Genomic DNA, 25,013 nt, shown 5'->3' with positions numbered 1-25,013 from the left:
ATTTTTTGGCTCAGTTGATCCTATAAGAATTCTACATAGTAACATAGTAATGACGGCAAAAAGAGACCATCTGGTTCATCCAGTCTGCCCAGCAGGTTTCCTATGGTTGTAGCTGCAGGTTACCCACATGTTTCTGTTAAGGGTTGTAACTGCTGCTACTTGCAGGTTACCCCCAAGCCTAAGGGTAGTGATATTAATCAAAACCAAGCAACTGTCAAAACCATAACAAAAATTACTGCTAGCAACATTTTTCCACGGTGAGTAATCTTCATGATAATTCAGACAGCGCTGCTTGAACGTGCTTTGCTTTTGGACTTGGCCGTAGAAGCAGTCCTGCGCTTTTTCCCTAATGTCTGTGTTTCAGTAACACAGACCATAAACGTCAGGACCCAACATTGGCTGCCTCTGAATCCATTTCCCTTTTTTCCCCTTGCCATTGAAGTGGAGAGCGATCTTGCAATTGTGTCAAAATCATGTAAGCTAATTGGATAAGGGTGGTAATTCCCTTGCCTTCTGTTAAGGGTAGTAACTGCTGCTCAGTGCGGGTTACCTTCATGCCCTCTTTTCTTCAACCCACCTCCAGTATTAGGGATCCACAGAATTTATCCCATGCCTTTTTGAATTTGTTTACTGTTTTCATCTTCACCACCTCTTCTAGAAGAGCATTCCAGGAATCCACCACCCTCTCCATGAAGAAATATTTCCTGATATTGATTCTGAGTCATCCTCCCTGGAGTTTCATATCCTGACCCCTGTTCTATGTTTGCTTTCCAATGGAAAAGGTTTGAGGATCGTGCATTATTAAAACCTTTCAGTTATATAAAGGTCTCTAACATGCCTCCCATTTTATTTATGTCTGTTTTATCTCTTTTTAATTATCTTAAGTTATATTAATAATTTTATTTGGTGATATCAATGTATTTGATTTTAATTTTTGGTATTTATAATTCTATTTTTCTTGTATTATGTGTTGGTTTTATAATTCTATTTTTTGCTTATATAATGTGTTTTCTTTTAATGTTTTATGCTTTGTTAACCGTTGTGATAGAATACTGAATGACGGTATAGAAAAAAACAATAGATAAATAAATAAAATACATATTTTCTCTTCCAGGGTATACATATTCAGATCCTTCAGCCTGTCTGTAAGTCTTTCAATACAGACCACATACAGTTTTGGACACCTCTCACTGGATCACCTCTGTCCTGTCTGTATATCCTTTCTGGGACACAGGCTCCAAGCATCAACAAGGATCTGCACAAGGGAATTATCACCTCCTTTTTCTTACTAGTTAGTCCTCTCTCTGTGTAGCCCAGCATTCTTCTGACTTTAGCTATTGCCTTGTCACATTGCTTTGCCATCTTCGGATCACCAGACACTATCACCCCAAGGTCCCTCTCCTAGTCCGTGCACATCAGTCTTTACCCCCCATCACATACAGTTCTTTTGGATTACCGCATTCCAGATGAATGACTCTGCACTTCTTGGCATTGAATCCCAGTTGTCAAAGCTTTAACCACTTTTCAAGCTTTCTTAAATCATTTTTCATTCTCTCTACTCCTTAAGGTGTGTCCACTCTGTTGCAGAGCTTAGTATCACCCACAAATAGACAAACATTATCTTCTATCCCTTCCGCAATGGCCCTTGTTAATGAGAGCAGATTTAATGATGCCCTCATTGTGACAGTTGATATGTCAGCAGTGTTTGATATTGTCAATCACTGATTATTATTACAGGGCTTTGCTGACCTTAGATTTGCTGGGTTCACTCGGTGTTTAATTCATAACTTTTGAATTTTGAAGAGGCTGGAAACTACAAGCTGGTTAACCTCACCTCGGTGATGGCAAAATTAATAGAGATGCTACTGAAGGAAAGGATAGTGAACTATCTACAATCCAGTGGGTTGCTTGACCTGAGGCAGCATGGATTTACCAGGGGAAGATCCTGTCAGACAAATCTAATTGACCTTTTTGATTAAATGACTAGAGATTTGGATCAAGGAAGAGTGCTCAATGTGATTTACTTGGATTTCAGCAAAGCTTTCCATACAGTCCTGCATAGGAGGCCTATGAATAAAATAATAAGCTTGGGAGTTGGCGCCAAAGTGGTGGAGTGGACTATAAATCAGTTGACTGTCAGGAGACAGCGTGTGATGGAAATCAGAACTTACTCTGAGGAGCGAATGGTGTTAAGTGAAGTGCCACAGGGATCTGTTTTGGGACCAGTCCACTCCACTTCAGCAGCATCCCCATTAATTTTCCCACTACCTATCTGCTTTAAATCTGCTCTCATTAACAAGGGCAACCAAAGCTGTTTCTATGCTATGACCTACACGGAAGCCTGTCTAGGGCAAGCTTGTTTCTCGGTGTCCCTTTGATTCTCATCCAATTTCTGAATTGCTAATTCACTTTATTTGCAAACTCATTGTGCTTCTCGATACGCCAAGCTAGCTGCTATTGGCTTCTTTGCACATTGTGACTTTATACTACTGCTGTTATGTTACTGTGAACTGATCCCTCCCGATGCAGCCACTGTAGCGAAACACAGGCCATGCCGGGGGGGACTGAAACCCTCTGTTTCTTGAAATAAATTGTTTTAAAAACTGTGATTGCTTGATTGGATGTATATTGAAGCTGCATTCCTCTGGCTTTAAAAAATGATTGGGTTTGCTCCTCCTTACAAGAAGGGATCCTTACTCCTTAGTACTACACCTTTATGTTTTGGGATTTCTTCAGCATGTACTGCTCGTTATTTCCACTTTATATTTGTTACTTTGATTTATGACTTACATGCTATCTATAGCAGAAGCAAAGTAACGTTGTAGGGGACCTTGACGTCTGCTTGGGTGCATAAGGATTTACAGGCACTTTCTCTGACAAATCCAGGAATGCCCATGCCCCATCCAGACCACGCCCATCCCTTTTTTTTAGAAAAAATGTTGTGGATGCAGCGGGAGATCCGCATGTATCCGGGCGGCTTTTAAAAATCCGCTCGGCACGCGCTGGCCCGACATAGTCGGCGTATCTCCCAGTTTTGGCGCACGCCGGGCTTTTAAAATTCATCTTTTGGTGTTTTAAGAAAATGCATATTCAGCTGGTTTTGAGCAACCTTTCTAATAGCTTATCCTTTAGAAAGGCATGGTAGAAGCTGGCCTATAATGTTTAAATACATCAGGATCTAGAGATTCATGAAATCCAGCTTCTTTTCCTGCAGATGGAGTACACAGCCCTGCTCTAAGCTGCTATTGACAATGGTAGCTGCCCAGACCCAGTTCAGCAGTTTTCACCAGTACAAGGGCAAATGTACATCCGTTCATTGATGGCATAGCCTTCTGCAAGGCAAATGGCTTAGTGGGATTAAAAGATTTACATTTGCTCATAAGACCTGCTGAGGAGCAATCAGAGATATTTAAACTTTCCCCACCATAATCAAGACTTGATAATTGAGATGATGAAAATTCATCTCTTTTTACAATCTTCTCTTCAGTACAGGATTTGGCAGACAGTTGGTGGCACTCCTGAGCCTCATTTGACATGATAAAGAACTGAGTGGTTGATTTAAAAATGTTCCTAGCCTGATTATTCGCTATCTCCAGTTGTTTTGAAATACACTTCTTTTTGGGCATGTTTTCTATCTTGAACAAACTATAAGAAGGTACAATCATACATACCATATCATATCCCAATGCCCCATCATGGAATGCCATGATTAATGTATTTTATTAGGTGTGTGAAACGGCATGGTATGTGTGTGAATGTATGCTTTTTGGATCATTTACTGTTGTAGATGGTTTTGAATTTGTCAACCCTGGTGAATTAATATAATATGTGGCAACAGCCTTTAATATAGCTGATAAAGATATGTTTTTGTACGTTAGTGCTGCATAATATTGTTTTAGTTTAAAACAGTTTGTAAGACAAGCTTATCTTAATAAAATATTTTGTATATTTTGTAATAAATCTGGATTAAGCTGAGATTCCTTATCAAAATATTGATAAGGAAAATTGTGCTCTTTCCGCTCAAATTGCCAAACCTGATGCTTTAAAATTTGCAAGCCAGAATGATACCATGGGGAGCCAGGATGGGCCTTGAGTGGACAACGGGTGAAACAGGTGCAGCCCATTTGGGCACTACCTTCCAAAGCCTCTGGGGAGGAAAGGTCCCGTGGACTCCATTAAAATGTTTTAATAAACAGTTGGCATGCATGTTCCCGTGTTCGGTGCCCTTTTCAGGCAATGTCCAAGCACAGTTGCCTAAGACAGCTTATCACTGAAGGTTGACCGTCTTATAAGGAATTTGAGCATCAGGAGGAATGCAGCTTACAGCAGCATTAACTTATTAAGCAAATAAAGCAGATAGAATTGAAGGTGCCAGATTTTATTTTCTTTTTATATAACAAACCAGGATCGATTATTGCACTTCTTATTTACGTATTTATTTCACAACAGTGCTGCAGAAGAAGCAGAACAGGGAGGCAGGATCTGTACCATCGTTGAGGTTTATTAATGCTTTAAGCTGTCAAGTTATTACTGTCAGCTTGGAAAAAAAGGGAAAGGAAACTCTGATGTAGAATTAATTTATTGAATAGAAGTGTTTTGCCTCCGGGGGGATAACACCACCATTTAATTTAATTCTCCTATCATATTGTCTCATTTGCAGGGGAAAAAGAACTTTCCTTTTAAGCAGCACACAGTACATTGTGTCAGATAGTATACATGTACTTAGAGAATTTAGATGTTCTAGATCTGAAGTTGTCATAACAACCAAAAATATGTTGAACCTACCATGGAGGCAACATGGAGGTCAGATTAAATTTTAAAAAATAAAACCTAAATCCTTTACTTAGATTTTTAGGCATAAGCGCAAAATGAAAAAAAAAATCCTCAAGTGTATTATGAAGAAATGAAAGATTGAGCTTATTTTTTTTCCATTTTCTGATGCAGGCATGAATACTGGTAGCAGGAGGACTTTGGAGACCTGTGCTGCAGAGCTGTCCACATTGCCATTTTGTGCAGCCTAGTTTGCGAAAAATATGGGTCTGATTCACCAAGGTCTCTTCCTTTAGACACAAAATGGGTTAAAAGCACCAGTGAATTGGTCCCTGAATGTTACACTAGCACTCAAGGTAGTGGCACTCTAGCCAGTCCATGGCACTTGCTACGCCCAACCCAACAGTCAGGATTTCTGGATAGCCTTTATGAATATGTATGACTGGAGACAAAATATATTTCATGAAAACCTGGTTGGCTGAGGTTGGGGGTGGGGCTGAGAACTGATTTAAGCATCACTTGCTCTTAAATAATATGATATCCATGCGCACATGTGTGCCTGATTTCATAATCGGCGAACGCATGTGTAGGCGGGTTTCGTCTCCCGCGTGCAAGGGGGGTAGTTTACAAAAATATGTGCGGCGACGCAGGTAGGCATTTCCCAGTTCCCTCCCAGTCTGCTCCAATTAAGGAGTGGACTATGAGGGAACTTCCCTCTACCCCTACCTAATGTTCCTCTTCATGGAAGGGGCGAGAAAAGACTATGTTGTATTGTTGACTTCAATACATGGCTCAAAACCTGCTGTAAAGAAGAAGATTTTAGATATATAGGAGGCTGGGATCATGTCTGGAAGAGTATATGGCTATACAATAAAAATGGCCTACATCTTTCTGCAACAGGAAAAAGGATCCTAAGTGAGAAATTCTGGTCATATGTTTTCAGACATTTAAGCTAGAAGATGGGAATAGCAGATGGAAGCCAATGAAATTGGGATGTCACCCCCATTAAACACTTGAAGACAGTGGGGAAAAATAACAAAAGAAATCAGCTCAATCGTCCACTTTTCAGCTAATGGAGGAGGATCAGAAAGCAAAGGAGAAAGAACTGGAAAGCTATGAGCACAAATGCTGAAAACCTTGGCAATAAAGTTCCATATCTGGAAGCCCTAATGGTGGAGACAGACAACGGGGTTGATTTTCAAAGACTCGCATAGGTGTCCATGTGTGCGTGGTATGTGTACTAAAGTGCAAGTAAACCTCTCAACAACCTAAGCCAATCAAAATAGCCTCTTTTGCTTCTATCCCGTGCAGGCTTGAATTCTTCCACTGTTTTGGTTCCATCACCTCTGCTGGAACTCTGTTCTTAGTGAAAAAGTATTTTCTCACATTCCTTTCAACCTTCCCTTCCTTCAGCTTCATATGTATTTATTTATTCTTTATTAGAATTTCTTATTGACCGGTTATAACAAGCCAGTCGTGCTAAGCTTTTCATTCCATAGAGAATTCTATTGTTACTAGAAATGTGAATCGTGTCCTCGATCGTCTTAATGATCGATGTCGTCTGGGAGGGGGAGGGAATCGTATTGTTGCCATTTGGGTGGGTAAAGTATCGTGAAAATCGTTAAAATCGTGAGCCGGCACACTAAAACCCCCTAAAACCCACCCCGACCCTTTAAATTAAATCCCCCCCCCCCCCAATGCTTTAAATTACCTGGGGATCCAGCGGCGGTCCGGAACGGCGGCGGTCCGAAACGGCCTCCTGCTATTGAATCGTGTTGTCTTCAGCCGGCGCCATTTTGCAAAATGGCCGCCGCAAAATGGCGGCGGCCATAGACCAACACAATTCGACTGCAGGAGGTCGTTCCAGACCCCCGCTGGACTTTTGGCAAGTCTTGTGGGGGTCAGGAGGCCCCCCCAAGCTGGCCAAAAGTTCCTGGGGGTCCAGCGGGGGTCTGGGAGCGATTTCCTGCCGCGAATCGTTTTCCGTACGGAAAACGATTCGTCAAAAAATCGTAAATCGGGGGAATCGTTTTCGTACGGCGCCGTTCAGCGAGGGTTCGGGACCCCCACTGAACGACCTCCTGCAGTCGATCTCCTGCCGGCGCCATTTTCCGTACGGAAAACGATTCGCGGCAGGAAATCGCTCCCAGACCCCCGCTGGACCCCCAGGAACTTTTGGCCAGCTTGGGGGGGCCTCCTGACCCCCACAAGACTTGCCAAAAGTCCAGCGGGGGTCTGAAATGACCTCCTGCAGTCGAATCGTGTTGGTCTACGGCCGCCGCCATTTTGCAGCGGCCATTTTGCAAAATGGCGCTGGCTGAAGACAACACGATTCAATAGCAGGAGGCCGTTTCGGACCGCCGCTCTACCCAGGGTAATTTAAGGCATTGGGGGGGGGGGTTCGGGAGGGTGGGGGATTTAATTTAAAGGGTCAGGGGTGGGTTTTAGGGGGTTTTAGTGTGCCGGTTTTCCTGCCCTCCCCCTTCCCCCGATTTAGCTACGGACCGCCGCTGGACCCCAGGGTAATTTAAGGCATTTGGGGGGGGGGTTCGGAAGGGTGGGGGATTTAATTTAAAGGGTCGTGGGTGGGTTTTAGGGGGTTTTAGTGTGCCGGTTTTCCTGCCCTCCCCCTTCCCCCGATTTACGATTTTTTGACGATAAATCGGGGGAATTGGTATTGTATCGTGGCCCTAACGGTTTTTGACGATTTAAAATATATAGGACGATATTTTAAATCGTCAAAAAACGATTCACATCTCTAATTGTTACAAAATGATCTGATCCTTGCCTGTCTGTAGCAGTCCCGCAGCGCAGCGATGACTAATGTCGATGGTGGAAGTGGCTCCCTCGGAGAGGAGCGCGATGTCAGGCATGCTCCATTTTGGCTCCTCCTTCCCGTCATGCTGAATGTCCCTGCCAGAAGTCTCCGCATAAGAGATCAGGGGCAGTCGGCATTTAAGCAGCATTTCCCTGCAGTCCTTCCCCTCGGCAACAGACTTGTGAGTATGAGTAGGTGCTTTGTTGCTTCACTTGGATTGTGCTGATTATCCTGCTCCTTGTGTTCCCCTCACTCCCTGGTACTGCCGTGTGAGTTCCATTTGTGTGTGAGTTCTGTCCTTGGGCTTTCTTTGTTGCTTTGATCTATTGCTGGACTCTGAACTTGGATTGCTTGCTGCCTGCCTCAACCCATTGCTAGTTTCTGGACTTGCATTGTTTGCTTCCCACCCCAACACTCTGTCTGATTTCGGACAAGACCTTCTACCACTTGTCCTGGTCAATGGTTCGACTCTGGTAGAGGATCGCTCACCTACTGGCTCCACTTGGTCTCCATTTCAAGGTAAGACTGTTAGTTTCTTCCATTGGATCCACAAAAATCGTAACAACACAATGCTAGGTTTCATGTAGGGAGTTACCACCCAAGAAAGATGGATAATGCATTGAAACTGTAGGCTCAGTGTACTGTGGCAGTCAAAACAGCAAACAGAATGTTAGGAATTATTAGGAAAGGAATGGCAAATAAAATGGTATGTAATAATGCCTCTGTATAGCTCCATGGTGAGACCTCACCTTGAATACTGTGTGCAGTTCTGGTCACCGCATCTCAGAAAAGATATAGTTGCATTGGAGAAAGTGCAGAGAAGGGCGACCAAAATGATAAATGGCATGGAATGGCTGCCCTATGAGGAAAGGCTAAAGAGGTTAGGGCTGTTCAGTTTGGAGAAGAGACAGCTGAGGGGGGATATGATAGATGTCTATAAAATCATGAAAGTACTTGAATGGGTAAATGTTAGGGATGTGAATCGTTTTTTGACGATTTAAAATATCGTCCGATATATTTTAAATCATCAAAAATCGTTAGGGCCACGATACAATACCAATTCCCCCGATTTATCGTCAAAAAATCGTAAATCGGGGGAAGGGGGAGGGCAGGAAAACCGGCACACTAAAACCCCCTAAAACCCACCCCCGACCCTTTAAATTAAATCCCCCACTGGACCCTCGCTGAACGACCTCCTGCAGTCGATCTCCTGCCGGCGCCATTTTCCGTACGGAAAACGGCTTGCGGCAGGAGATCATTTTCCGGACCCCCGCTGGACCCCCAGGGACTTTTGGCCAGCTTGGGGGGGCCTCAAGACTTGCCAAAAGTCCAGCGGGGGTCCGGAACGACCTCCTGCAGTCGAATCGTGTTGGTCTATGGCCGCCGCCATTTTGCGCCGCCATTTTGAAAAATGGCGCCGGCTGAAGACAACACGATTCAATTGCAGGAGGCCGTTCCGGACCGCTGCCATTCCGGACCGCCGCTGGACCCCCAGGTAATTTAAGGCATTTGGGGGGGTTTGGGAGGGTGGGGGATTTAATTTAAAGGGTCGGGGGTGGGTTTTAGGGGGTTTTAGTGTGCCGGCTCATGATTTTCATGATACTTTAAACACCCAAATGGCAACAATACGATTCCCTCCCCCTCCCAGCCGAAATCGATCGTTAAGACGATCGAGGACACGATTCACATCTCTAGTAAATGTGAATCAGTTATTTACTCTTTCGAATAATACAAGGACTAGGCAGCGTGCCATAAAGTTAGCAAGTAGCTCATTTAAAACAAATCAGAAAAAATTATTTTTCAATCAACGCATAGTTAATCTCTGGAATTCATTGCCAGAGGATGTGATTACGGCAGTTAGTGTAGATGGGATTAACAAAGGTTTGAATAAGTGGAAAGCATATCCTTCTCTGGCAGTTAAAACTGTTACCAAAACATGCACGAAATTACAGGTAAGGGGCACTCTGTCCCCTTACGTGTCCCAGTCTCTGTTTAGAGAGACTCCCCCAGAGTCCGAACCTAGGAAAATAATGAGTGGAGAACAGCATAGGACATGCTACCCCAGGAGGAAATCCAACTCAAAAATCCACGCTCTGAGATGGTGGCAGGGGTATAGAAAGGCTTTGAGCACACCATTCTACTTTTCCCACATGGGGGGAGCGAAACCCAAACCTCCAGCCGACTAATCTCGCTCTACCTCCCCAGGAATTTGATTCACTCCTTTTGGGTAAGCAATCCTAATGTTCCTTACAGAGGTAAACCCAACCTGCATGTCAAGTGATTGACAAACTACAGCCCCACTTGTCATCACTCGTGTGCTTAAATAACATTTTTCTATGTACTTTGGCATAAGACATCTGTAAGAACTGGTGAAGCATTTCACCTAGAAACATCCTATTTGTTGTTCTAGTCCTCTTTCCTGCAGATAGGCAGGTAATAGCCTATCTGCATATACAGTACACATTGCTAATTATTTAACAAACAGTAAGATAGTCCGGTGGGAGGTCTTGCATAAGTTGCTGAGCATGCATTCACAGTCTGTGATGTAATATGCCAGAGAGACAGTTATGCTCAATTCTAGAAGTCCCTCTGCTAAAATCTGCTACCAACAGCAGTGTTCAATTGTAAAATAAAGTCATCAATTTGATAAGTCGGATTCAGGCAGATGTCCTGGAATATAATTGTTGTATTGGATGATGCATCTTTCCCTTTTGCCTTGAACACAATCCATAGGACACAGACGGTCTGTAGAGGTAATAATTTTAATTCTTGCTGAATTTATACACAGGGAAATATGGTGCTGCTTCCAGGTAAAACTGGTGAGGCAAAAGTCCTTTAAAAATAAGTTGTATTTCTTTCTCTCTCTCTCTTCTTGCTGATAAGGGCCCAGCTGGCCTCTTCTTAGTCCATGTCCTCTTCAAGAACTTTCCCTAGACTCCTGGGAAGTGCCTTTGTGTGCTGGGCCTGGAATAGGGAAGTAAAAGAGAGAAAAACAAGTTAAAAAAAAACAAACCTCCCTGGGTTAGGTTTCACAACGGCTGCCTCTGTTCTGCTTGCTCTGGTCATACCCCGAGCACGGCTCTCTCATGGCTGAGAACCATGAGTTTTTCTCTGTACTCCAGAGTCCTCCCTCTGAGACTTATTAGCTGATGACCTGCACAGTGTCTAGAGATTTGAAGTTCTCCCCTTTTTTCTCCTTTCTGCAAGGGTTTTCCTTTCATTTCCCTTAGGTTTTTACCTTTGCTGTCAGGAATAGGGGGCACACACTCCCTCTCAGATGGATATTAACAAGTACAAATTACCAATAATTCAAATTATACAGACAAGGATAAATGAATGATTCTTTAACCACAATATTCAGGCTCCAGGCTGCCAATTGTCTTGTTTAAAAACAGCCAACTATTTACTGGGAAAAATGCCAGAAGCAATATTAAATTGCAGAGTAACTGGGATGCAAAACAACCACCTGTCATTCATTGAAGAAATCAAAGTTTTTGTTCAGACACTGTAGGACAAAGTACATCTTTCTTTTTGTGTATGGGTTCCCCAACAGAAGTAAACAATACTGGTTATTTTTTCATCTATAACGGGAAGGACTTTTAAGAGAAAGTGCACAAGGATCTGTAACAAGGTGCCTGTCCCCATAAGCATGTACATGTCTCTGGGCTGAGCAGCACAAGGACTTTAAGTGACTTAATATTGACAAGATGCTTTTAAGCTCCATGCAGGGAAAATATCCATCAACTACGACAGCCCATTTACTGAGATAAATAGGATTACTAGCAAGAAAACTTGCAGAGAACTGACAGTGAATGCAGAATAAATGTTCACTGCTCTCCAGCGCCTCCCCCTCCCTTCCTGAGGACCGCTGAGCTGTGCTGCTGCAGGAAGTGTATTCGACCAACCGGGGGAGCCTCAGAACTGTCCGGGGCCTATTTTTTACAGGCTGATACAGCATTAAAAATCCCAACTAATCTGTGGTTCCGCATACTGCGGCGTATCGCAATAGAAGGTTATCCACCAGAAAACTGGTTGCCCTTTACGGGCACTATGGGAAGTCCGCTGACTCCTGATCAGTGAGCCATAAAACAAAAACAAAAATAATAGGAAATAAATTGCACCAGTTTTCAAGTATCCTTCTTCCAGTGTTGGGGTTTAACTCCAATTCTTTGTTCTCCGCTGTTTAGTAAGAACACTTTAGTATTTCCGGGCCTTTAAATCCACCCTTCTGGAAGTATGAATTATGGAACCTATTTTGGCGCCACAGTGAATCCATTAATAGCCGGTCCATAGATGACATTCCTGTAATATAGATGGCTATACAGATTATATTTTATATTAAACCTGTCACTGGTAAGAGAGCAAGGACACTAAATAAAAAAGAAAACCAACAAGAAACCAAACTTGAACCAGCAACAGGAGCGACATATAGCACTGCCTGCTTCTTGCATCTTTGTCATCCAGCCTTTGCTGGAGTCAACCCTGATGTTTTGCATGCATTATGAAGTGAAGTTTAAAGGTTCTGGTCCCTGCACTTCTGGGGGCCATGTAACCTTGTTAGATTCCCCGCGTACCTCCTGGGGTCTTTCTGTGCTCGGGCTCCCAGATCTGAGGAGGGGAGGGAGGGTGTCCTTCCATTCAGGACCCAAGCCAAAAAGTGTCTCTGCACTTAGGGTTGGAACAGTGCAGAATCCTCCTTCCTGCCAGAGGGAAATCAGAGCATTTAATTCCGGGTCCAAGTCGGTCTCCCTCCTTTCCCGTTTCCTGTGTTCGGGAGAGGAAGGAGAGGGGTCTACCACAGGGGCTGTCAAATCATGCGCCAGGTTCACAAGAGTGCAGCGTGTGACCTCTTCCACTTTCTCTTTTCTTCTTTTGACCTTGAGGTCAGCTTTGTCTGACGCCAGTCTCTGAACTAAGAAAGTGTAAAGAGGGCAGGGGGAAGGGGGAAGGCAGTGGTAGTAGCTGTAGGACTTTGGGGGAGACTAATGGCTGAGAATACATTGTCTCGCCAGAATGGAGAGTCTTCTTCCAGGATCTCCTTTTTGCCACTGTCAATTCCCTCTTAGGTTTTTCGTCCATTCTCTATTGGGGCAACATAAGGAGGGGAATCTCAAGCCGTGCTGGATCTCCGTCTCTCCTAGACTTAGGAGAGCTGGCATCTTTTTGGGACTTCTTTCCCCTATCTGTCCTTTTGTTCTGTCCTTTTTCTCTCTTTTAGTTGTGATGATACTGAGCACTTTTTCTGGGGGAGGAACAGAAGTGACTTTCAGGGTCACCTGACAGCTAGTCCCCGAAGTTAGTAGGCTTGTCCCTGATGGACCAGGTCGATCTTTGCCTCTCCAGGGCTCTGATGGTGCCACAGCCACACAGACCGCCCCCACCTCCACCCCAGCTTGGCGGGTTGCGGAGCCACAGCACCTATCCATGGCTTACAGACAGGGGAGAGGTGCTCTCACCTCAGGGCACCACCTCTTGGTGTGCCCTGACAGCAGAAACACCTCTCCTCCTCGGCTGAGTAATACACCTTATAGGGGTGGTCTAAATAGTAATCACAGAACCATTCCTCACCGTCCTCCATGCAGCCAGATAATCACATGGTGCCTATAGCTCTGCCTCATGGGGTTTCAGGGGAATTTTGGTGATTCCAGAGACCACCTCCCCTAAGGCACACAGATGCAGCTGCAACAAATCATTTTGGAAGTAGTGTGACATATTTGAGAGTGTATCCGCTGGACGTTGCTCCTTATGCTAATGTCCTCCCTTAGTACCCTTGATACTGCAATCATGGAAGCAAAGTGGATAATAGCTTCCCCACTTCGCTTTTGTAGCTGCAAGGAACACCTTAGGGCCCACTGTTTTCGCTATAGTGGAGGTGTAGTCGGGAATGTTTAATCCTGACAGCATCTTCCACCTTCCGTGTCTCGTGGGTCCTTTTTAATTATTGGACAGGGAATACCTCCCTGTCCTGTACTCACGGCTGGTTCTCCAAGTGTTATAGCTTGGACAATATCTTGTGAACTTCCTCTGTTTTCTCCTCCTTTCTCAGGGGAGCCTTAATCTCTCCCTGTGAGAAGTTTGCTTCTTGTCTGTATTCTTATGGGAGGCAAGCTGGGAGGTCTAGTGATGGTTCCAGGGGCTGGAATCAGAGGTGGGGTGGGAGATCGGTAGCTCGAGGAGATGGCAATAGGTCCCAACTACAGTCCCTGCTCATTGGTAAGGGCTACCTCCTCTTCCTCCACCTCCACTATGCCTCCATTTTAGGAATTAGAAACATCCAGGGTTGATTCTGGTTCCTGAATAACTCCCAGTATCAACAAGTCTCATGCAATTTAAAGTGCTATATAGATCTGTAGCGCTCCCACAGGCAACATGGGGAGAAACCTGCCACCAATAGCTGAGGTGTGCTGCAGCAGAAGACCCCTCTAGGCCCCCATGTAATAGGGCCAGATGGAGGTTGTGGGTTCTTTAGATACTGGGGAAATGACCCAGGCACCCAGATTCAATGCTTTTAGTACCCATGTCCCTGAACAGGTGACCCAGTATACAACTCTGACATGCTGAAACTTTCAACACAACTTTACTCTTTGTCAAAGGAGAAGAGACTTAAATATAATGACAATCAAGACAACAGCAAAATACTACCCCATAGTAACAGACAGGAACAACAGTATATAACTGTTATATATATATTTCACTTCTTCAACTTCCATAATGCAGCCACACCAGGTCATTGTAAATAACCCTATATAATGTTAAATTCCTACAGTACTTCTCTATTCTCCCAGTTCGATCATCCTTGTTTATTGTAACTGCTCTCTTCCTTTGCACAGGTTCCAGTTTTAATCTTTTGCACCCCCCTTGTTCAACTGTAAACCAGCATGATGTGATTATATCTTGAATGCCGGTATATAAAAACCTTAAATAAATAAATAAATAAATAAAAATATTTAAACATAACAATAAAGAAAAATTATATAAAAAATGTTTTAATTAAACCTCCTATTTTCACATTGTTAAAATAAATTGAAGCTTCATTTATCTAAAACCCCTTACACTCACACATCCACACACACCCTTATTAAAAGTCAAAAACTCTAAACATAAAACAAAGTATTCCTCCCTAAACAATATAAAATCTATCCTTAATAATGAAACATGGAATCCGCACACCACTGTCTGGGAGGCACACCGATTTTACAAAAATGTCCTTCCAGGGTTATATGCAGCACATATATATATAGAACAAAATGGCAGAAAAGCAATTTTTTAATTTGTTCCCATAAATACATATATTAGAAAAGAAAACAAAAAGGGAGCAATGCTAATAACATGTACAAAAGTATTTTTTTAATCACTGATTAACAATAGCAGGATGTCACTTTTGATAACAAAAGTAACCACAGAAGCAGCAAAAGGCATAAAAGCAGCCCACAAAAATCCAGTGTAAGCTGCTAGAAATAAAAATAAAATGTTTCCCCAGTCCTGGTGGTGCACCAGGGGAAAAAAAACAAAACTGCTGCATGGCCCCGGTATTCCTATATAACCCAAACATCCACAAAAGGTTGCTGTGGCAGGTTGATATGAACCCTCCTGGGAAAGTGGATTTAGTCCAAACTGTGCATTAATTTGAACAGGTAGCCACTGTTGATCCCAGTGTTTACAGAACAGAGGGTTTCTCAGGAGTGAAAAGCCCACTGCATTTTTGTCCCGCCTGTAATATTCGCAGGTGTAATGCAAACCCCTGGCACAGTCCGAGCAGTGCTGGAGGTGACTTTTAGTCGTATAACTATGAGCATCCACTGCAGGAATGCCCCTTCAGGAAAACTCTCTGGTTCTCACTATTAGAGTCAAGAGATACTTCTTATCTCTGTTGGCTCCTTCTGCAGAGGAAAAGCACCCCATCCACAGAAACTGCAGCCAATGTCTCCTTAGGTAGGGGAGGATAGCAAGGGAGAAGTTTATTTCCAGCTTGACCCTGTCCTCTGCTGAGAGATTCTTTCCCTTTCACTGGTGTTCGGCAGTGCTCCTTTTGTTGTAGGACACCTCCATGAGGATTTTGTGTGGGATTCCTTGTCACCTTCCATTCCCAGCTTGCCTTGCTTCTGACTGTGCTTTTTTTCTTCAGCAGGTACCCGGTCAGAACCCTCCTTCCTTCCTGTGCAGTTGCTGCTGAGCTCTGCTCGGAGCAGGCTGCAGGAGTCAGCTGGGCTGCAGACATAGCAGTTTTTCTGGAGAAAAAATACTGCTCTTTTTTCCCCTCCCACTGACACTTTTTGTTTCTTTTTTCCTACCTCTCCAACTGCTGCATCAATTAACCTTCATTTTTTTCCCTAAAAAGCAAGCAAGCTTGCTTTTTTTCTCTCCCTCCTCCGCCACTTATTCCTTTTGCCTGATGCTGTTCCCCCACCCCCAAGTGTAATCACCACCCAGAGCCCAGCTGCTGCTGGTTCCGTCCAGGGATAGCCTCCCAGTTTTCACTCCTGCTGCACCAAATTGCAAGGTAAAACCTTAACATCTTTAATATTATTCTTGCCTGGGCAGTGGGAGTGGAGTATACAGGGTTTGAGCATGAAGGGAAAACAGCACAGTTACCCTGAATTTTCCCTTCCCCCCATTCTTAACTTCTTTAGCAGGAGCAGGATAAAAAACTTGTTGAAAATGCCAATAGGGAGTAGGGATGTGCATCCGTTTTCGACGTATTGGCGATCCGCAACTTATTTTGTCCTATCCGTTAAATACGTGGGGAGGCGAAACGCATCGCGACTCCCCATGTATTTAACGTATTATCTGTTTAATTCGGTGCGTCCAGCGGAGCGTGCTTTTCTTTGCCCCCATTAGCTATTAGCTACCTATGATTTGCATAATATGGCAGCGCCCCTGCGGTATCCATGCCGACCTGTCTGACCCTTTCCTGTGAGTCACAGTGACTCACAGGAAAGGGTCAGACAGGTCGGCATGGATACCAGAATGCAGCGTATCCGCGCTGACATTTTCTGACATGCACTGAATGCAGCCAATAGCGCTGTCGTTTTTACTGATGAGCCAGCACTATATAAACATCAGCACGAGGAGCCATGCACTTATTTCCAGCGATGCTGTGGGGAAGTGGGCTGGGTGGAAGAGGGAGGAGGCTGAACTAAGAGAGACAGGCTAGTTAAGCTAGTAAAGGAAAGAAAAAGCTAATTATTCTTTGTTTTGCTGCAGTGCCAGGGTCAGCTACGGCTTGTCCTCTTTCTTTCAAGCTGTTTATTTTGGGCATCTCTGACTGAGAAGAGAAGCTGTGCTAGGTCAACTAGCACTGACCACCATTTAGGGTGTTGGGCTGGCTTGGAGAGATATATTATTTTCAATTTCATCCTATCAATGCCTATCAATAAGATTGTTGTTATTTGTTATTTATTTGTTTTCTTATTATGCCTTATTTTAATTCAATGTTGTCCAAGTTCACTCGCCTGTTCTATGTAAGACTCATATGTTTAGTCATCCTTATGTTATATGTAAACTGAAGTGATTAGTAACATTGTTACCAGAACCTCGGTATATAAAAGTTGTTAATTAAATAAATAAATACATAAATAAATAAATTTCATCCATTTTTCTGGAGTGACAAAAACTCCTGCTTTTTTAAACAGATTTTTTTAAATTGTATTTATTTATTTATTTTTAATTTTTATATACTGGAATTCCTGTATATAATACAAATCAATCCGGTTTACAATAAACAAGTTACCCTGGTTGGGGCGGTCCGACCTGGGTTTATTACAAGGAACATTGAAAGTAACAATAACATTTAACAAATAACATTTGACATAATTCCAATTACTTAGTCTCTCAGTGCACTGGGCTTCACTGGCAGTTTAACAGGCTGGGTCTGTGCAGTCAAGTGCCCAGGGAGAATTTAACAAATAACATTTAACATAATTCCAATTACTTAGTCTCTCAGTGCACTGGGCTTCACTGGCAGTTTAACAGGCTGGGTCTGTGCAGTCAAGTGCCCAGGGAGTCTGCCTCTTTTGTGCTTACAAGCAAGCAGCGTCTCTGTGTACACACCACACACACATTAGTGAACAGCCAGGCACCTTGATAGTGGACAGTGGGCATTTTTAACAGACTGAACCTTATTATTGAGTGGGTCTGTGCAGTCAAGTGCCCAGGGAGTCTGCCTCTTTTGTGCTTACAAGCAAGCAGCTTCTGTGTGCACGCCACACACATTAGTGCACAGCCAGGCACCGTGATAGTGGACAGTGTTACTACTCAGTGACATTAAATCCATAATATCAGGGAAAGAGAGATGTAGTCGAGTGATTGGGACTGGAAGAGGAGGCACCTCAAAAGACACTAGTGCAACACCACCAGTACAGCTAAAAAGGCAACTGTCACACTCTAAACTCTTTGTAGGGGATGGCAGTTCCATGCCAAAAAAAATGAAATCTGACCATGATACATTGCCATCGCCACCACTTGTTTCTGGCCCTGTAGTTTTGGAGGTGAGGGAAGGGGAGGAAGAGTCATGCCAGACAAAATGTAGACACCCAAAAGCAGCAGGGGGACAGAAGTCTCGACTAACACTTAGCATTGACAAGGTAGCGCAGTCACTGTTTGCTTCTGATTCAGATGAAGAATCTTCTTGTGTTGGATTCTCATCAGAAACGGAAGAAGTAATAGCTGACGAATCTTCGGTAGAATCAGTTAGTCCTGTCTTAGCCTCCACAAATGTGCAGCAGGGGAGAGATGGATGAAACATCCTCCAGCGTTGCAATCACAGGATGCTTGAATATTCTTCTAAAACAAACATTTTTCGTAACATCTCTGTAGTGCAGGTAGATGAAATGTCCTCAGATTGATTTACACATAATCACATTTTTTTAAATTTCAAAGAAGTTAAAAAAAGCGAGTGGGAGGGTGGTAAGTTGATGATTATAATACAACAATTGAAGCAAGGCCATGGAGGCATGCGTCAAGATATATGAAACTTACCCCATTCCGCAACAAATTATTTTTACAAAAAATTATTCTGTAATAAATTGTTGTCCTATAAAACACATAATAGGGTGAGATTAATTTTTTTGGGCACAAGAGAGTAGATTTTCTGGTCTCATCTGGGCGGAGATTAATACGAGTAATCCACGTAGGCTAGGGCATCCCTTCTCATAGTGGGCCACCAGTAGAATTGCTGGATGGAGGCTAAGGTGCGGGCCTGTCCTGGGTGTCTGGTGCTATGGGAGTTGTGGGCCCATCGTAAAACTTTCTCGCAAAGTCTGCGAAGTACAACAGTATTCCCAAGTGGTACCATGGCAGAGGCTGTGAGTAGGACGCAAGCAGGGTCGATGATAGTCGTGGCGGTTCCGAGGTGTCGTCAGGGATGAATGAGTGGGAAAGGGTGTCCACCTTGACGTTCTTGGCTGTGGGTCAATACCAGAGAATGAAGTTGAAGCGGGTGAAAAAGATAGCCCATCGGGCCTGCTGCGGGTTCAGGTGTTGGGCTTGGTGCGAGTATTCCAGAATTTTGAGATCTGTGTACACAGTGATACAATGTTGCGCCCCCTCCAGCCAGGGATGCCACTCCTTGAAGGCAAGTTTTATAGCTAGCAACTCCTTGTCCCCAAATCCATAGTTTCTCTCTGCCGAAGAGAATCATCTCGAGAAAAAGGAGCAGGGATGCAGAGTACCAGTGGAGGAGTGTTGGCTTAGGATAGCCCCCACCCCTTCGGAGGAGGCGTCCACCTCTACGATGAAGAATTATTGGGGGTCTGGGTGCCGGAGACAGGGCTCACCGAGGAACGCAGCATATAGACTTTGGAAGGCTGTCTGGGCTATAGGTGACCATTGCTTGGGGTTTGCTCCTTTACGAGTCAGGGCCGTAAGAAGTGCGGTCAAGCTAGCACAGTTGTGGATAAAACTATGATAGTAATTGGTGAAACCAATAAATCTTTGTAAGGCCTTAAGACCGACTGGCTGAGGCCAATTCTGGATGCTTACGAGTTTTCTCGAGTCCATTTGAAACCCCTGTTTAGAGACGATGTAGCCAAGGAAGGGTAGGCTTTCCCTTTCGAATGAGCACTTCTCTAACTTGGCAAATAACTGGTGGTCCCGGAGGCATTGGAGCACACGAGTGACATCCTGGTGATGGGTTTTGAGATCTCGAGAGAGGATTAAGATATCATCGAGGTAAACAACTACTCAGTTGTAGAGCATGTCCCAAAACACCTTGTTCATCATGTTTTTTGAAAAACGGCTGGCGCATTACTGAGTCCAAAGGGCATGACTAGGTACTCGTAATGTCCATCTCTGGTGTTGAATGCCATCATCCATTTGTCACCCTTCCGGTTGTGGATCAGATTATACACCTCCCGGAGATCCAGCTTGGAGAAGATGCGGGCTCCTTGTATGCGGTCAAAAAGTTCCGTGATGAGTGGCAAAGGGTCGCAATCCTTTTCAGTGATAGTGTTTAGTGCCCAGTAATCTATACATGGGTGGAGCATCCCGTCTTTCTTTGCCATAAAAAAGAATCCCACCCCTGCAGAGGAAGTGAAGAGCCAGATGAACCTTTGGCCAAGTTTTCTCGTATGTATTCAGACATGGCTTTGGTTTCAGACATGGATAAGAGGTAGACCCGACCCTGGGGCAGTTCTGTACCAGGCAGAAAATTTATGGTGCAGTCGTACTGGCAATGTAGTGGCAGGGTATCTGCACCTTCCTTAGAAAGATGTCTGCATAAGATGCATATTGAGGTGGAAGCCCCGGGGGAAGGAGCGTGGCTACATGACAGGACTGCTGGACTACAGGCTTCAAGCAGGAATTACAACAGGAGGCTCCCCATTGAGAGAATTCTAGAGCCATCCAATCGAATTGGGGAGAGTGCCATTGGAGCCAGGGAAGGATCCAAGACTATGGGATGAAAGGCCTTGTCGATAATGTGGAAGGTCAGACTTTCCTCATGTAGGGCACCCGTGTGGAGTGTTACTGGACTGATGGTATGGGTGAAGCGACCCGGTAAGGGTTCCCATAGAATGGAAGAGAGTATGAGCAGGACTGGAGAAGTGCAAATTGGTATCTGGATATGTGACACCAGATGCTTCATAATGAAGTTACCTCCAGCCCCAGAATCCTCAAGGGCCAGAATATGGAAATCCTGGTTGGGCATCCGGATGGTCACCAGGAGCGTGAGCAAGGGAGTAGGTAGCGTCAGGCCTAGGGTCAATCACCCAGTGTGACCTAGTCCCAGGAGTTTACCGGACACAAGGGACAGTGGGCTAGAACATGTCCAGCCTCTCAACAATAGAGACAGATTCCCAAGCGCCGGCACCAAAGGCATTCTTCTGGTGACAACCTGCCCCGACCCAATTGCATGGGTTCTTCTGGAGGCGGTTTGGGCGGAAGTGAGCTCTGCCTGGGAGATGGTGATCGCTGGAGGCGCTGGAGAGTAGAAGAAGATCTTTTAGCAGATTGCTGTTCCCGAGACCGTTCTTGAAGACGGCAGTCAATGCTGACAGCCAAGTCAATGAGAGCATCGAGAGGGGTAGGCAGCTCTCTAGCCACCAGCGCATCCTTTATGTGGGCTGTGAGTCCATCCAGGAATATGGATGGACTCACAGCTGTCACGGAGACGTGGTTCACGGAATCTCATGATTGGGAAACAGCAATACCAGGCTATAACTTATTAAGGAAGGACAGAGAGGACAGAGAGGACAGGAAAGGGGGAGGAGTGGCTCTTTATGTCAGAAACAATATCCAAGCATCTGAGCTGCAAGGAAGATGGGGCAAAGAAGCTCTATGGGCTGAGCTAAAAAAAGATGATGGGGCTTCTGTTTCTATTGGAGTGATTTACAGGCCTCCAAATCAAATAGAAGAGCTTGACAAAGCTCTAGTTAAAGACATACAAAAGATGGAAAAGAAAGGAGAAGTGGTGATTGTTGGAGATTTTAATATGCCGGATGTAGACTGGAGAATCCCTTCTGCAGAATAACAGTAGTAGAGAGATAGTGGATGCCCTACAAGGGGCTCTGTTCAAACAAATGGTAATGGAACCCACGAGGGAGGAAGCTATACTTGAGTTAGTGCTCATTAATGGGGATAATGTCTCTAATGTCCAGGTGGGTGCCCACCTCAGCACCAGTGATCATCATACAGTATGGTTTCATATCACAAATAGGATACAGAGAAGTAGCACGAAGACTCGAGTTTTGCAGTTCAAAAACACGGACTTTGATGAAATGGGGAAGTACCTGGAGGAAGAACTAGAAGGCTGGGAGAACGAGAGAGACGTGGAACAACAGTGGACCAAACTAAAAGGAGCAATTACCAAGGCAACTAATCTATATGTTAGAAAAGTAAAGAAAAGCAAGAGAAAAATGAGACCTATCTGGTTCTCAAAGGAGGTGGCTGACAAAATAAAGGCTAAAAGAACAGCGTTCAAGAAATATAAAGAATCCCAAAGAGAAGAACACAAGGAAGAATATCTAGTGGAACAGAGGGAGACAAAGAAAGCAATCAAGAAAGCGAAAATTCAAGCGGAAGAAAGGATTGCCAAAGAGGTAAAGCAAGGTGACAAAACATTTTTCAGATACATCAGTGAAAGGAGAAAAGTCCAAAGTGGAATACTGAAATTGAAAGGTGAAAAGGATCAATGGGTGGAGACAGATGAAGAAATGGCAGAATTATTAAACAAATACTTCAGTTCTGTGTTCACTAAAGAAGACCCTGGGGAAGAACCGTCGCTAGTTAGCAAGAAAATAGAGGGGAATGGAGTAGATGTAACTCCATTTACAGTAGAGAATATATGGGAAGAGCTGGGGAAACTGAAAGTGGACAAAGCCATGGGGCCTGATGAGGTTCATCCCAGGATACTGAGGGAGCTCAGAGATGTGCTGGCGGGTCCGCTGTGTGACCTGTTCAATAGATCCCTAGAAACGGGAGTGGTGCCGAGTGATTGGAGAAGAGCAGTGGTGATCCCACTTCACAAGAGTGGAAACAGAGAGGAGGCTGAAAACTACAGACCAGTTAGCCTCACCTCGGTGGTGGAAAAAGTAATAGAGTCGCTGTTAAAAGAAGGAATAGTGAACTATCTACAGTCGGAAGAATTGCTGGACCAGAGGCAGCATGGATTCACCAGGGGAAGATCTTGTCAGACAAATCTGATTGACTTTTTTGACTGGGTAACCAAGGAATTGGATCAAGGAAGATCACTCGATGTCATCTACTTGGACTTCAGCAAGGCTTTTGATATGGTCCTGCACAGGAGACTGGTGAATAAAATAAGAAGCTTAGGAGTGAGTGCCAAGGTGGTGGCCTGGATTGCAAACTGGCTGACGGACAGAAGACAATGTGTGATGGTAAATGGAACTTACTCTGAAGAGAGAGCGGTGTTGAGCGGTGTGCCGCAGGGGTCAGTGTTGGGACCGGTCCTGTTCAATATCTTTGTGAGCGACATTGCGGAAGGGATAGAAGGTAAGGTTTGTCTTTTTGCGGATGACACTAAGATCTGCAATAGAGTGGACACGCCGGAAGGAGTGGAGAGAATGAGACAGGATCTAAGGAAGCTGGAAGAGTGGTCAAAGATATGGCAGCTGAGATTCAATGCCAAGAAGTGCAGAGTCATGCATATGGGGTATGGAAATCCGAATGAACTGTATTCGATGGGGGAGAAGGGCTGATGCGCACGGGGCAAGAGAGAGACCTTGGGGTGATAGTGTCAAATGATCTGAAGTCGGCGAAACAATGTGACAAGGCGATAGCTAAAGCTAGAAGAATGCTGGGCTGCATAGAGAGAGGAATATCGAGTAAGAAAAGGGAAGTAATTATCCCCTTGTACAGGTCCTTGGTGAGGCCTCCCCTGGAGTACTGTGTTCAGTTCTGGAGACCGTATCTCCAAAGAGACAGAGACAAGATGGAAGCGGTCCAGAGAAGGGCGACCAAAAAGGTGGAAGGTCTTCATCGAATGACTTATGAGGAGAGATTGAAGAATCTAAATATGTACACCCTGGAGGAAAGGAGAAACAGAGGTGATATGATACAGACTTTCAGATACTTGAAAGGTTTTAACGATCCAAAGACAACGACAAACCTTTTCCGTCAGAAAAAAGTCAGCAGAACCAGGGGTCACGATTTGAAGCTCCAGGGAGGAAGACTCAGAACTAATGTCAGGAAGTATTTCTTCACGGAGAGGGTGGTGGATGCCTAGAATGCCCTTCCAGAGGAAGTGGTGAAGACCAGAACTGTGAAGGACTTCAAAGGGGCGTGGGATAAACACTGTGGATCCATAAAGTCTAGAGGACGTGAATGAAGAGTGGGTGGCTCGCGGGAATGACGGTTACTGCCTGGAGATAATACGCTTATTCAATAAACATACACACGGTTAATGCGACTCCAACATTGCTCCAAGCTTCAACGGCAAGAGGAAATGTGGAAAAAGATTTGCATTCCCAAAAAACGGGGAGCAGCTTGCTTGTTACGGCGGTTACTACCCCAAACCAAAATAAGCCTGATACTTCACTTTCAATGCATATCCAGCATAGATCTCTGCTTCAACGGCAGGGGAGAAAGTCTGATACTACGTGCATATCCAGCATAGCTCTCTGCTTCAATGGCAGGGGAGAAAGTCTGATACTTCGTGCATATCCAGCATAGCTCTCTGCTTCAACGGCAGGGGAGAAAGTCTGATACTCATGCATATCCAGCATAGCTCTCTGCTTCAACGGCAGGGGAGAAAGTCTGATAATTCGTGCATATCCAGCATAGCTGTCTGCTTCAATGGCAGGGGGAATGAAGAAAAGTGGATCTATATACAGACAACAACCAACAAGGACTGAATCACATAGTCTGGGTAAACAAATAAGCATGGGTGTAGCTTGCTTATTGTGGCAGTTACCACCCCTAACTAAGCTAGATATTTCACTTAGATGCAGCTCCAACACTGCTCTTTGCATTAATGGTGGGGGTGGAAGGGAAATAGAACCAAAAGATTACTAAGAGCCAAGAGTAACAGATAAGTATGAGAAAATAAAAGTGCGAAGCTTGCTGGGCAGACTGGATGGGCCATATGGTCTTCTTCTGCCGTCGTTTCTATGTTTCTATGTTTCTATGAATATGGAACATAGGCAGTCTTCGCCCAGTGAAGCTCTGTGGTCGGGGTTCGGAACTCAATGACATAATTGGCTAGGGACCGGGAGCCCTGGTGTAGGTGTAGAAGTGAGGAGCCCGAGGTAGCCTGTCATCCCAGACTGTTAAAGACGGTGCGGAAAAGGACCAGGAAGCCGGACAGGTCCCATAATATTGGATCCACATGCTCCCACAGGGGTGAGGCCCAGGCCAGGGCCTTACCATCCAGGAGTGAGAGGATGTACATAATCTTGGTGAGCTCATCAGGGAAGAGTACAGATTGAAGGCAAAAGTGCATATTGCACTGGCTCAGGTATCCTTGACCATG

This window comes from Rhinatrema bivittatum, chromosome 3 (genome assembly GCF_901001135.1).
Source record: "Rhinatrema bivittatum chromosome 3, aRhiBiv1.1, whole genome shotgun sequence".
Classification (NCBI taxonomy): domain Eukaryota; kingdom Metazoa; phylum Chordata; class Amphibia; order Gymnophiona; family Rhinatrematidae; genus Rhinatrema; species Rhinatrema bivittatum.
The sequence above is the reverse complement of the archived record's forward strand: the minus strand, read 5'-3'. Positions refer to the sequence as shown.